Source organism: Macadamia integrifolia, chromosome 7 (genome assembly GCF_013358625.1).
Source record: "Macadamia integrifolia cultivar HAES 741 chromosome 7, SCU_Mint_v3, whole genome shotgun sequence".
Taxonomy (NCBI): Eukaryota; Viridiplantae; Streptophyta; class Magnoliopsida; order Proteales; family Proteaceae; genus Macadamia; species Macadamia integrifolia.
Window position 1 is genome coordinate 28,425,673 of NC_056563.1, and position 13,343 is coordinate 28,439,015.

General features: G+C 44.3%; 1 protein-coding gene across 2 annotated transcripts in view; it reads right to left on the reverse strand.

The window, feature by feature from the left end:
• LOC122083980 (actin-related protein 2) overlaps nt 1-13,343 on the reverse strand; it is a 56,006-nt gene that overhangs the window by 7,762 nt on the left and 34,901 nt on the right. The gene's annotated exons all lie outside the window — the stretch shown is intronic.

The following is a 13,343-nucleotide window of genomic DNA, read 5'->3' on the forward strand; positions in this document are numbered from 1 at the left end:
TCTTAAGCATCTAGCAGGAAGACCGATCAAACCGAGTAGATTGGGTGCCAACACTTTCCTAATTCTACAACCTGACAGTTACCCTAAATCTCTAGACCAAACCAACTTTTGAGCCATTTTCTTTAGAATTAGGCCAACCCCTGGGTCCTAGGCCTATAATCCTAGGTGGCGACTCCTAACCCTTTTGTATGATCCCAATCCTCATATTGGACCATCATCAAACCCCCATCTAAAATGATAAACTTTAGACTCTTACGAAATAGGCCTCCACGTATCTCTGAGCGGCAATACGACGGTGCAGGGCCCACAAGCAAGCACACTTGACACACCCCTCTCCCTCATAAAAGAGAAAGAGAGGAGAGAGGATGGAATGGATATAAGTCCTTTCCCCCTTCAGGGGAGAAGAGACATCTCACCATTCATTGGCCGCTACCCTCACAAGGAGCAGAGAGGCAACATTAGCATCGAAGGAGGGTAAAGATTGGGGAGCTTGATGCAATTGACAAAAAGGAGAGCAAGACATGGAGGTTTCGTCATCGCCATCTAAACCTAACATATCTAGAAGGCTAGAAAAGGCCATCTGATAAGACAGTAGGGACCGATGGTCTGAAGGGTCTAAAGAAGAGTTCTAACGTCAATAGAGTCTAGATCAGCCATCAGGCTATACATTCTTTAAGGTTTCTGGTGAGTATAGTTCCATCAAGAAGAGTTTTTGCCACGACTGGTAGGAGAGGCAAAGGCTTCATCAAAGAGAGGGTCCTCCCTGGCGTTCAAGTCCTCAGAAGGAGAGGAATCACCAGCATCACTGTCCTCAAGCGAATTATTTCCATTTTCTTTTCCATCATCATTATTATTCCTTTTTTCTCTATTTCTTTTTCTTTTCCTCACTCTTTTTCTTTTCTTTTCAAATTTTTCACAAGAGGCGATATAATGGCCAAAAACTTTACAGATGGTGCACTGAGGAGGCACCCAATCTTATTTGACTTCTTTGAAAAAGGTGACGCCCTCACCGTCAGAGATGGTAACCATGAAGGGGGGTAGGTGCTCCACTAAAACTTTTCTTACACCCGTGCCCTGACCCGATCTAATTTGAATTGTTGTGATAGGTCTTGAACTAGAAGTGGGAAGCACCACCGGGTATTGGCTCGCTATAGCCCATTGTTAAAGAGGGAAGGATGACCCCACCTGCCAGTGTATCTCCTGTCAATCAACTGGCAGGGATTCAAGCTTCCCAATCGTAGACAGTAAGTGACCCAACACCCCACTCACAAGTCCCAGCATGCACCAAAACTGCTGGAAGACTATGAATATAGCCTAGGGTAACTATCAGTGCATGACCAACAGGTGGACAGCAAGCAGTTTACTGTCTTGACCATCGAAAATATGCCACTGGAAATAGCCTGGGCCTATTTCAGTTGACTATTTTCGCTGGACATTTAGGCTGTTGGGTAGGTTCCAATGCCTATGGGTCCCACCATCCACATCGTGAATAACCCCCGATGATTCCAATTGCTCCCTCACACCTTCCTTATGACATGTGCACCTTACGGACCAAGGGAGTTGGGTCCACGTGCTCGGAATCACGTAATAACCTACTTTGGTCGGATAGGGTTCAACCAAACGGACCCTAGTGAGAGCCTTACTAAATAAGTGGGAAGAAGTTAGCCTCGTTTCCCATTTCTCACTTGTACAAAAATGTGGGAGAGGGAAAGGAGAGAAGATAAAATAAGAGAAGGAAGGAGGAAGAAGAAAGAAGGGATTTGGACTCATACTTGCTTCCGTCTATGCGCATCCTTGCCAGAATCCTTTCCAGAGGTAAGTGATACCTCTCCTACCACTCTCTCTCTTTATTTTGAGCTAGGGCAAGCTAGGTATAGATGGAATCTTGGCCTACTTACCTTCTAAAGCTCATGGATTAGGTATTTCAGCTCCTTGGTGCTATTACTGAGCTCAAACCGAGTCCGGTAAGCTCCGACAACAAGATTGACTAAATGACCATCTAAGGTTTCGATTGTTGGATCAACGTATCTCCCAAATGGCTTGGTGGAATCGTGACTTTAATGGCTTAAAATGAAGATAGGAACTTTCCCCACAAACTCCATGGAGCAAATCCCGACGATCCTGCCCGAGCCAAAAAGCCCCAAATCTCACGAGCAGTTTCTATACTGCTAGCAGAAACAAGCCACCGAAAACACTAGGTCTATTTCTAGTGACTATTTTCGGTGACCATTCGAGCCTTAGAAACTCTCTATTACATCCACTGGAAACAACACTGATGTTTTCAATGGACAATAACTATTTCTGGTGAGAGTACTATCAACTTGGGGACCTTGTTTATTCCCTTTGGGGGTAACCCCAGCAGAACCCTTATGATGTTTCTGACCCAAAATAACAATCAACTACGTTTGTGCCTAGGACAAAGACTAGCACATACCCAGAGGCTGTTAGCAAATTGAACGATCGGTGGCCATACTTGAACCCTAATCCACACAAGTATAATCAAGGTGACGGATGGTTGACTTTTACTTTTGGGAATGTTTAATCATTTTAGAATTGCTCACATGTATAGATTTTGCATGATTATTTATATTGCTTAAATGATGATGATGTTCTATTATATGTTACATTTTGATGGACATGATATGAAATGTAAATGGATATGTGTGGTGGGATCCAGTGTGGCTGAGGTGGCACTGGTATCGTGATCATCGCATGATTGTGGTATATATGAGACGGAATCTGGTGTGGCCGAGGTGGTACCAATACCGTGATTACCGTATATTTGTTACATTTATGCATTGATTATGTGCAATAAAGTTAGTTATAGTCATGGATTACACTTTGTGGCCGATGTGTTACCGATATTGTGTACTCTGGAACTGCATTTGAAAATGGAAATGCTTCGTGGCCAATGGGAATCCCGGTTTGTATAGTCCATACTCAACTGTTTATATATACTTGATTAGGTAAATAGTCATGGGTTACTGTCACACCCCGTTCACACAGAACCGGACCGGTGATCGGGTTAACTCCGGTTAACCCAAACCTGCCAGGATCATCAGATATAGTACCCAACCACAGCATACAAACATCTAAGATAAACGTTCAAAAGTTTAACGGAAGACTTAGTTTACCTGTAAATACCCCCAATATACTTGATACCCAAATTGCAGTATATAGATAAATACATGTAGGCCCGCAGGAAAGATATTTACACAAAAAGAATAACAATTCACATATCAAGTACACAAAAAAGGGTTATCAAAAGAATCAAAAAGTAAAAGTCTGTACGACGTCAATACTGCGGTCCCGCAGCATAGCCCTTGCACGTGCAATCCGTACCGTACTCATACTCCTCGGGGACCCACCAATCCTCATCGAAAAATTCAACTGTGGGGCCCGACCCTTGATCTTCAGGCTGGTGACTTGCAAAATCATCTAAAAGAGGTGCACACATGGGATGAGCTCACTAGCTCAGTAAGTGAAAAGAAGGACCACACAACAATCCACACAACAATCACATCCATATATACTACATGCTATGCAATTCATTTTAAACCTCATCCACCTAAACATTACTAAGTCTTCAGTTTAGTGCTACTACAACCATAGTGCGTGTATACTCCAGGTACGAGCCGCCTCCATCCCATGATACGCCCATAGGGCTGTCGGAGAAGGCCCACCGTGAGTACTCGAAAAAGTAAAGCATACCGACTACCGGCTCTCAACATAAAAATAAATGACAGAAAGTAAAGGTGCTGACTCCAGCAATTTAAAAGCAGTACGATTGGCCCGCTTGAATATACCATTGAGGTTGCCGACTGTCCTAATGACCAGCCGGGCGTATGTCTAACCGCCACAGTGACCCGACACCCGCAACCACTGCTTCCCCCCAAGTGATAACCCAACACTTCAACCCCTGTTGGGAAGGGTCGTAGCACGGGAAGATGATAATCCTAAATTGCATGCTCCTATATGACATAGTACGATTGCATAGTGCCATCGCGTCCCATTCCACGGGCCACCAATGCACTCATTTTCAAGCCGAATATGGCATCTAGTCTAATAATGCATCATGCACAGTGATCCCATCATTCATCACATAAGCACATCAATCATTTAGCATTGAGAAAGTAAAACACAACACACATGTCATAATCATATGAGGATGACTATGCTACACATAATTTGCATGATGACATGGCTAGTCTAGATACAATTGAATGATTCCAAACAAGCTTTAAAATAAAATCAAACGTCCTCTCCCCACTTACCTGTAGTGTACAAAGACTCACGCCCTGTACGGGTGAGATTCGACGGGAGAAACGTAAATTTCGGTGAACCTATCATTAGTGAACGGGGTTAGCATTTCACCACTTTGGGGTCAAAACTAACAAGATTTGATGATTAAATCATGTTTAGAATCATAAAAGAAGGTTGCACGTCCGTTTTGGGTCCATTCGGATACAAAAATCACGTTGGGGGCCTCTCGGGTGGGTCGGACAACCCACCTCTCATGGCCCACCAGTCTTCTCAGGTGGGCGGGTCAGCCCATCGGTCGGCCTGCTGGTCCCGACCCATTGGTCATAATCGGCGGATAGGTCGACCCACCGGTTGGCCCACCGGTGGGGACCGAGGGCTTGCCCTCTCAGGCAGGTGCCATCAGGCGGGCCGTTCGACCCACTGGTCTCAGCCTACCTGTGAGGGCAAAAAAATACCTTTTTCCTTAAAACTTTTCTCAACCTTTGGGGAATCAAATGGGGCTTTTCCAATCCCATTTTTCACACATTCAAGGTCTTATAAGACGGTTCTAACCTAGATCTTAGTTAAATTTAAGGATTGAGAAGCCATCTTACCTTCTTTGCTCAAGAACTCTATCAAAACCCCAAAATCACTTATTAGCTCAAGAAATCACCAATGCTTCTCCAATCTTGTAAACACTTCTTCAAATCCTTCAAAATCAACACATAGACCATCTATTAAACCTTAGATTCACCATCTCAAGGGGGATTTACAAGACCTCAAAGAACTCTACCCAAATCAAGGGTTTTACTCGGGTTTGGTGAAAGTTTAAGAGACATAGCCTTTGCTCACCTCCAATCGTAGATCTCATGTTGGGGATCACTCTTCCGGCGTCGGAATGGGAAGATCAAACCTTGGCACTGCTTAAATCCATTTCTTCTTCTTCATTCTCTCTTCTCCCTTCTTTTCTCTCTCCTCTTTACTCTTCTCACCAACTCTTTAGTGTAATAATGAGAAAATGAAAAACACAATAAATGTTATTTATACCTTCTTAAAATATCTATTAACCACATGGGTGGGTCACTCAGGTGGGTGGATGCGCCCACCTATGACCGCCCACCTGAGGGCCGAAAATTGGCCAACAAGTGGGATTTTGATGGAATTCGACTCTCGGCATAAGGTATATTATATGTATGTACTCTAGGATACGGCTACATACCAGCATTACCCGTACATGGCCTTATGATACGTGCCTGTGCACAGTTTGGGTACACCCGTCTCCTCTGGCACTGACTCGGATTTGTCTGGCCAACCTGTGTTCGAAGTCACCCTTGCCATCATGGTCCATAAGGAACCCGCCTTAACCCTCTCTGGTTCGGGTCCTACATGGTTAAACCGGGTCAACCATTGTAATTAGACCGGGTTTAAAAAGTAGGGTATCACATTTACCCCCTCCCCTTTTTGAAAATTTCGTCTTCGAAAGTGGCATATCTGGTTGTTCGAAAAGATGAGGGTACTTGGCTTGGATTTCATCCTCTTTCTCCCAAGAGGCTTCTTCAAGTGAATGATTAGCCCATCGCACCTTTACGAAGGAAATGGAGCGGTTGCAAAGGATTTTCACTTTTCGGTCCAAGATTTCAGCTGTCTGCTCTGTATAGGTCATATCAGCTTCTAGATATTCTGGTTCTACAAGTAATACATGCAATGGATCATGAACGTATCGCTTCAGCATGGATACATGGAATACATTATGAACATTCCCGAGTGAAGGTGGCAGAGCAAGCATGTAGGCTACTGAGCCAACCTGAGCTAAGATCTCAAATTGGCCAATGTATCTCGAGCTCAACTTACCCTTTCTATGGAATCTTTGCAACCCTTTTGTAGGAGAAATCTTGAGGAACACCTTTTCTCCTGCTTGAAACTCAATGTCTTTCCTGCGGTTGTCTGCATAGCTCTTTTGACGTGACTGAACTGCCTTAATCCTTTCTCGAATAACATCGACCTTGTCACAAGTCATCTGTATCATTTCAGGTCCTAACATTCGGCGTTCGCCTACCTCATTCCAATACAGAGGAGTTCTACACTTCCTACCATATAATGCCTCATATGGAGCCATCCCAATTGTAGCTTGGTAACTGTTGTTATAGGTAAACTCCACAAGGGGTATATATTCTTCCCAACTACCACACATTTCCATTGCACATGCCCTGAGCATGTCTTCTAATATCTGTATGGTTCGCTCTGACTGACCATCAGTCTGTGGATGGAAAGCAGTACTCAAATTCAATTGTGATCCCAAAGCATGCTGGAAGCTTTTCCAAAATCTGGAGGTGAACCTTGGGTCCCTATCTGACACAATGCTCACTGGCACACCATGCAAGCGCACTATGTTATCCATATAAAGTTGTGCTAACTTGGTCATAGAGAACTTGGTCTTGATGGGAATGAAATGAGTAGTCTTAGTAAGCCGATCAACTATCACCCATATCGCATCCATCCCTTTAGGTGTGCATGGTAGTCCGGTGACAAAGTCCATTGTAATCCTATCCCACTTCCAGTCTGGTACTGAGAGTGGCTAAAGAGTACCATAAGGTCGATGCCTCTCGGCTTTTACTTTTTGGCATGTAAGACAAGTTGCCACATACAGGGCTATTGTGATTCTCATGCTAGGCCACCAGTAATTTTGTTTAAGGTCTCTATACATCTTTGTACTTCATAGGTGGAGTGAGTACTCAGAGCTGTGTGCTTCCCGCACTATCTTGTCTTGTATATCCAAATCATCGGGCACACATAACCTACCTCGAAACAGTAATGCCCCATTGCTGGCTAAAACAAAATCAGGATCGTTCATTATTTGATCTTGAATCTTAACTCTGATCCGCTGCAATTCATGATCCAAAGGTTATTTTATTATCACCTCTTGCCTAATAGACGGATGCACCTGTAGAGCTGCCAGGGATACAGTCAACCATTTAAGGTTTTCTAGTTGATGTTCAAGCTCTAAGGTTGTTCCTTCATATAAGAGGGTTTCATCTATTAGTGTCGCCTCTTGTACAAGTGGTGGGCTGACTGCTAGGTATGAGAGTGACACAGTCTGTGCCTTCCGACTCAACGCATCTGCCACTACATTAGCCTTGCCAGGATGATACTGAATGTCGCAGTCATAATCCTTCATGAGCTCAAGCCATCTCCTCTGCCTCATGTTCAAATCTTTCTGGGTGAAAAAGTACTTAAGGCTTTTGTGATCACTGTATATCTCGCACTTCTCGCCATACAAATAATGTCGCCAAATCTTTAGGGCAAAAATGACTGCGGCTAGTTCCAAGTCATGAGTGGGGTAGTTCTTCTCATATTCCTTTAGTTGTCGGGATGCATACGCTATCACCTTACCGCGTTGCATGAGAACACAACCCAACCCAACCTTAGAAGCGTCAGTGTAGACTATCATTCCACCTGTGCCTTCAGGGATGGTCAACACAGGGGCCGACACCAACCTTTTCTTCAATTCCTGAAAACTCTTCTCACATTCCTCTACCCATTCAAATTTCACACCCTTTTTGGTTAACTTAGTCATTGGTGCTGAGATCTGAGCAAAATTCTCAATGAAGCGCCGGTAGTATCCAGCCAAACCCAAGAAACTTCTAATTTCCGTAACGTTCTTAGGGCTTTCCCACTCTACTACTGCTTTCACCTTATCAGGATCCACCTCAATTCCGGCCTCAGACACTACGTGTCCTAGGCATCCAACTTGCTCAAGCCAAAATTCACTTTTACTGTATTTGGCAAATAATTGTTGTTCTCTCAGCCTTTGTAACACCATCCTCAGGTGTTGAGTGTGCTCCTCTTCTGTCTTAGAGTAGATCAAGGTGTCATCAATAAAAATAATTACCCATTTATCAAGGACATCGTGAAATACTCGATTCATTAAATCCATGAATGTTGTCGGTGCATTAGTTAACCCAAAAGATAACACTAGGAACTCATAGTGACCATACCGAGTCCTGAACGCTGTCCCAAAGGTTGGCTCTCTAATGGCAGCCTTTCCCAAGTAACGAGGGCCATGCCCCTAAATTTATTGGCCGTCATGATGGTGGGTCTTCCCTCCTCATCAGGCCCTAGGAATTTGATTGGTGACACGTCTCCATGATAAAACATGGCATCATCCAAGCTGGCATTGACCAGGAAGGGCTGATTGTCAACCATTACAACCTTGCCCTCTTTGTTCTAAAAGATGAGAAACTGGTGTAAGGATGATGTCACGTAACTAATGGCATAGATCCAGTCACACCACAATAGTGGATTGTAATTCGCCATCATGTCCATGACAAAAGAAAGCTATCATGGAACTTCGCTCTCCTATTTTTAACTCAATCGACAGGACTCCCTTTGGTAGGCTTGCCCCTCCAAGAAAGTTTGTGACCTCAACGTCCACTGGGACTAGGTCAGTCTCCTTTCGTTGTAATTTAGACATCATCCATGATGGCAGTATGTTGACCATCATGCCATTGTCGATCAAAACCCTAGAAACGGGCTTTCCATCCTTGCATATTGTGACATATAGCAGTTTTAGATGATGGGTCATCTCTTTGGTTGTTCGGTTAAACGAGGCCTTGGACGTCTCCGGTTTTGGCTGTGTAGAAGTAGACCCCTTCTCTTTTTGCCCCATGGGGCTCAGAACTTTGGAGCCAACCTTCACTTTCTATGTTGGCTATCCTGCCATGTCTACTCCAAGGATTTCTAGGAATTGGAATTCCTCATCTGAATCCGAGTCCTCTATGCATATGGACTGGCTCTGGAAACCTTTGGTAAGATGCACACCATGTTGATAGGTACTTGATCTTCCACCGAGCCAAACATTATGCTTATGAACTCCTTGAAATCTCCACTACTCTCAGTTTTAAAGTCTGACACTTCTGCGCTAACCTCTAGATTAATCTCTAACCCGATAGTAGGGCTAATTTCTAGACCCCCCACCCATGGGTGAGTGAATTCGCTTCCGCACTCTAAGATTAGCTATCTAGTTTGGTTTTGGATTGATGCGTCCTAACCACTACTGATGATGCCCCAGCCTTTTCTTCCTTGTAGATGGACGGATTGAGGCTCTGACTATGATCGTCGACTCTCTTCCCTTTCCTTCTTGATAGTTGTCTGTTGTCTCTGCCACTCCCTCTTCTGAGTACGAGTCATACTGTACTCTACATCGAAAGGAAACTTTGGGCGTCTTGCCTTGTACCAGTGGTCACTATCATTAACTCTTGGTCCTAGCATCCACATGTATGGACTTCTTGGGTGATAATCTCTCCTCACTATGTCTCTCTAAAGGTGGTCTCGTATAAGTCCTCTTACTGGAGCTTGTTCGATACATTCTCTAATTGGGAGCCGCTCCTTTCCAAGCCTCCTATTTGGAGAACGAACCACTCGGTCCTTGGCCGATATGTGGCCATCTCTGGCCTGCTCTTGATGAGGTTGGTGCTCCATTTCTGAATCTTCCCCAAAGCCCATTCTTCTTATAACACTTCGGCTTGGGTGGATGGTGTAGTGTTGACGTCTCCTTTCTTGAGTTATCACGTTCTTGGATGACCGTTGGTTATCCGGCACCCTTTGACAACCAACCAATTGACCCATTGATTGGCCTATGGTGTGACCAACTAATTGTTCTTGTTCTCGAAAGCACATGTCTCCCAGGGGTTTGTCTTCCCTTCGTGTCTAGGGGCAACGTCTTCGATCAAGTTTTTGTAACGGTGGCACACACTCCATTGGAATCTTTCTTCATTCCGTGGTTCTGAGCTCCCTGATTTTTCGTTTTCCTTCAACCCATGTAGGTCCTTTAATAACACCAGTGGTTCCTTTAGTGGCTTACCTTTCTTTACCGTGGGCTCCTCGCCATGACCACCCTTTGGGTCCTCTCCCATCGCTGAACTGCCCTTCTGAGGTCTAAGCTCACCGACATACCCAGATTGTAGCGTTGATCGGGAGGATATTGGTCGCGATACTGGCCTTCCTTTCCTAAGAACATGTTGCGGTCTAGACAGCAGTCTAGTCAAGTTCACATTCACCATGTTGATTGTGGGGAAGGGATCCTCATCAATCATCATCACGCCATTATCCTTATCTGGGAACTTGAGGCATCCATCGTTGATGGCCTTCTATATGGCATTGCGCAATACAAAAGAATTGTTAGTGAAATGGGAATCTGAATTGTTCTATTTACAATATTTCCTCTCTTTTAGCTCAGCTGCCAATGGTATTTGATGTTCGTTAGATAATTTAATTTGTTTATCTCTCAACAACTGGTAATTTGAGATATCAAAAGAAAACCTCATCCCAGAGTCGTAACTTCTGGGTTGGAATGTCTTTGGTATAGCTGCCTTGTCTTGAGGTTTTGTAAAGAATTTGCAAACATAAGGTTTGCCTTCTACGATCTTGGCCAAATCGACTTTACAGTCTACAGCATTGGCCGCTTTAGGCTGACCGGTGCCCATAAGCACTAGGTTATATGCTGGTCCCTTGTAGAAATTCCCGGTAGAAGAGGAACATCTTTGTTCTTCTTTTAGGATCTGTTCATAAGAAGTCGCCTATGCAACTAGCTGACTCAGATCTGAGAATTCTTGACCGTAGAATTTATTCCTTAATTCCAATGATAGACTGTTTAAGGCCATCTTTGCAAATTCACTCTCTTGTAAACTTACGACGCACAAATGCTTGGCAATGTTGAATCTGTTGACGAACTTGTCAAATGATTCGTCACTGCCTTGATGCATCCTTGGTAGATTAGATACCGATATGATGGGTTCAGTCTTATAAAACTATAAATGGAACTTGTCTTCCATATCTCCTCAGATCTATATAGAATTGACTAGCAAGTTGTAGTACCAAGAGAAAGCTGCACCAGTCACAAAGTTGGGGAATAGTCTCAACTTTAACATTCCACTAGCCCTACAGTCGCACACTGCAACGTGAAATGAGCAATGTGGTCTACGGTTGACATGTTCTCCCCAATAATTTAGAGAACTCTGTTATCTTCAAGTTCATACCGACGTCGATCAAGTCTTAATGCTCGGGATAAGGCTTCCGGTATATGGCCTTATAATTGGTCGAAAAGTAGAGTTTATCTGATCCTGAATTACTCTGACCATTTCCTCACATTCAACCACCATGGGGTTCCCTTGGCCAATAAGCAGCCCTAGTGTGATTTGGACCAAATTCCTTTGACTGTACTCCAATTGGTCAATCCCATTATACTCATTCCATGCTGCCCCTTGGGGATCTAGTGCATTTTGACAAGGGCCGATGGTCCTGCCCCCATTGTTTCTATTCCTTCGGCCAATGTGGCCTTGTGGTTAGTGTGGTGCGACTAGCCACCCAACGGTATGGCATTCACTCCAGTAGCGATTGTGTTGGCTGGCGCATTCCATGAGTTATTGACCGGATTATTGCTTGCCCCTATAGTGGCTACGCCAGCTAGCACATTCTATGACCCTTGTTGATACATAGAGTTGGTGTACATACCTGCGGATGTTGGGTCTAGTTCATTCCAAGCCTTCCTTCCTGGGCTGGAACTCCTGCATCCCTGTTTTGCTCTCCAAATCCTGGGGGGTTACTCGACGAAGCCATATTGGGATTGGCTTGGCTAGATGATCGAGTATGTGGTGTTTGGATAGTCAGCATCCTTTTGAACATCTAATCGAACCTCTGATCAATTCTGGTACTCATTAATTGCACTATCATTTAGTGAATGTTTTCGGCCAAAGGCCGAAACACTCCTTGCACGATGGTTGCCAAGTGCTTGGTTATATCCTTAACCACTGCACTTGACTGGTCTCCAGATGACAGGTTGCTAGCCTCCGGGTTTGGGCTAGAGGCTTTAGGAGAATTCAACATTTGCTATTCCTCTGAGTTCCTGGAATTTCCTCTTGTTTGAACCACCATGCTTGAGAGGGTCCCACTGGGCTTGCCAAAAAGATGTTGGCACGAAATCTTCCTTCTCTTACGGTCTTGATCAGGCATTCCAGAATCTTTCCTGATTGGATTCACTTGTGAATTTGACTTTAATCAAGTGACCAAAGATATCCTCTTGCCCCGATTGCTCCAGGGACTTTAGGCAAAAAGAAATCCAAAAGACAAGCTAAAGGAATTGAACAGAATAGTAAATTCCTCAAAGCAAGCCTCACAAAAATGGAAACTGTGAAAGGGAATTACACCAAATGCTGAATAAGAGTCCTAAACCGCATCTAACACTAAGAAAGTATATGAATAACAGGGTTGCATTGCTGACATGGTTTTTGGTGATTTGTTGATGATCCCTTTTCTGGCCGACTTCCTCTCCCTGAAATAGCATATCCATCCAATTGCTCTCCACGCATATCACTTACCCACTAATTCCACTAAGTCAGCTCTTACTGTCTTCATGACACCTGTCCCATGGCCACATTTTCCTCCTACACGTCGCTACTCTCCACATACGGGCATCACGCATCCATTGATAATAGGACTTAACGCCTTGTCACCAGCCCACATCTCTTTCCCATGCGTGCGTGCCATGTCAGCGATAAATGGGAAAATTTTCAAATTTTACCGCCAACATTTTGATATCCAATCGTAACTTGGATCCTCGCTAACCTGGCGAAGGGACTTCTTTATATCCACGCTAACCTGGCATCGGAAATATTGGACACGAACCTCAAACTGAACACCTTGAATAATCATAACTTTTCGAGGTGTTCCGATCATGTCTACAAGCTGGAATGCGGACACCATTGAGAGAAGGTCCATCGGTAAAAAATGGAACAGGACCCAAAAATCAACATATTGCAACCTCCATTCACCGTCACTCTCCATTTGTCCAGCATCAATAAGATTTCTCCAGCATCAATAAGTTTCCAGATACCGCCCAAGGCCCCTCCTCCAATACGTTCTTCAAATCGGTTTGGGTGGTCGAAACGGAAGAGAATCGATTCATCTCTTTAGGAGAGATTTCAACTATCCTATTCCACGAACGAATTAGGGAGTTCCTGAGGGCGTAAACTAGGGGTCCGACCACGTCCTCGGCAGCAGCAGCTCCCATAGTAGAGGCGCAGCAAGGTCCCCCCAGTGGGGAAGGA